General features: G+C 26.4%; 1 non-coding gene across 1 annotated transcript; it reads right to left on the bottom strand.

Annotated features, from left to right (window-relative positions):
- Positions 1–753: 753 nt before the first annotated feature.
- TRNAT-GGU (transfer RNA threonine (anticodon GGU)) lies at positions 754–825 on the bottom strand. Its single transcript has one exon. It is a non-coding gene; the product is annotated as a tRNA-Thr (tRNA).
- Positions 826–2,125: the final 1,300 nt, after the last annotated feature.

The following is a 2,125-nucleotide window of genomic DNA, read 5'->3' as shown; positions in this document are numbered from 1 at the left end:
CAATTTTTTTTTAATAATTTGATTCACAGCTTGGTTGCTCTCCACGCTCACCGCACCATGAAGAAAATCTCATGCCCTAAGCTATTCAAGCTGTGATGTTGATTGTTTGATGAACCAGAAGGGATTAAGAGAGGGAGAGAAATAAGTTTTTCTCATTGTTGGAGAGAATGAAAAATCCCCTTAGAAAATATTTGTTGAGTTATTACACCTTATATACTATGTACTTTTTATGTACTCTCACTAAAAAATAATTACAATAGTAAACCTATTATTGATAAAGAAATAATCTAGGTAACATTATGAATCTATGAAGTACGGACACTTCGCTGAGTTGTTGTGTCTGTGTGTTGGGCACATTTTAGACACGACACTCACTACACTCATTCGATACGCATGTCTATTGTATCCAACTGTGTCTTAATAAAAAACAAAAAATTTTTCTTTGGACACGTTTGGACACACCTAAATACAATCACGTATCAACATGTCCAATCTTATTCTTAACATATATTTTTTAAATAAATTTAGAAATAGTATATATTATTATTTATTAAAACAAAAATATTTTAAATAATTTATATAATTAAAATAATATATTAAAAATAATTAAAAAATTAATTTATATTTTAATATCAATAAAATATCAAAATATCATTACAATTTATCAAAAAATACTTTATATACGAAAACTACAAAAGACCAATACTACTGCTGAAGTTTTGTTTTATGAGAATGAAAAAGGGTCGGGCTCAAAGCCCCTTATCGGATTTGAACCGATGACTTACGCCTTACCATGGCGTTACTCTACCACTGAGTTAAAAGGGCTCCGCTTGATTCAATTCCTTATTCAGCAATAAGCCAATATGAGTCTAATACAGATATTTGTTACTGAATATACTTCTTAATATAGATATTATTAGAATATCCGTTAGAATATATGCACATAGATATATCTATTATCTACATATCGACTCATTAAAGGACAAAAAATTCGATTTACCTAGTGAAAAAACATATAGTTAATATAAAAAGTTTATTGATATTGATATATATAAATATTTTTGTGTCTTATAAGATTTTAAAATTTTCATGTCATGTCATATTTAGTCATGTCATGTGACAGTGTCCGTGCATCATAAGAATGAATGCATTGATCCATGCATGTAGGGATATTTTGGACTTGTGTGTGGTTAATTGGTTAAATCCAATATAACACGCTGGTCACTGATGATATTGGGCTGAGAATTTAAACAAGGAATGAATATCCTCATGGGCCCGGATGGCATCACAAACATTCACCAAGCAAAGCTCAAAAGAAAAAAAAAACATTCACTAAACTTTTCGCTTGCAGGTTTCAACTCTTATTTTGTAATTTTTATTGAACTCTCTCTCTATATATATATCTTATATTGGTTATACATAAATGCTTTAGTATCATCATATCATAAATTATTTTTCCCAAGTACTTATACGCTTAAATACAAGATACATATGAATAGTTTTAAATAAAATTTCTACAAACTTGGCCAATATTTCATCATGTGGTGTGTATGTATGTGTCTGTCTTCTTTGATCGAGAATAGTTCGTTTGATCTTAAATTTAATAACAAAAATATTATATACAAATAAAAGACCAGTTATTATATTTTTGTATTTAAATATAAATATCATTTAATTTATTTTTAATATATATTTTATATTTTAATTATTTTATATAAATAATTAAGTTAACAACTAATATTTTGTGTATACGGTAAATTTAGGGATGGAATTAAATAAAATATTAAAAAAATTAAAAATATTTACACAATAAAATAAAATTAAAATAAAATTTTTAAAAAATTAAACTAAAATTTATATATAATTTATATATAAAAAATTAAAATTAAGAGATTATTTTTTTTTTTTTTTTCACTATGTGACTGCCCCACCGGTTAAATTTGACATCACTAACGAACACACTGTTGAAGATAAAGGATGGAAATATGTTACATGACCCAACATGTCCACATGCATTTTCTGAGGTTTTACTATTGTACACAAAAACTGTAGTAGAAAAGTAGCTAGAAATAAGAAATGGTACAGATACTATTTCATGAAATCACATGGTGTTATTAAATTTAAA

Source organism: Arachis hypogaea, chromosome 12 (genome assembly GCF_003086295.3).
Source record: "Arachis hypogaea cultivar Tifrunner chromosome 12, arahy.Tifrunner.gnm2.J5K5, whole genome shotgun sequence".
Taxonomy (NCBI): Eukaryota; Viridiplantae; Streptophyta; class Magnoliopsida; order Fabales; family Fabaceae; genus Arachis; species Arachis hypogaea.
Note: the sequence above shows the minus strand (reverse complement) of the source record. Positions and strands in the feature narration are given on the sequence as shown.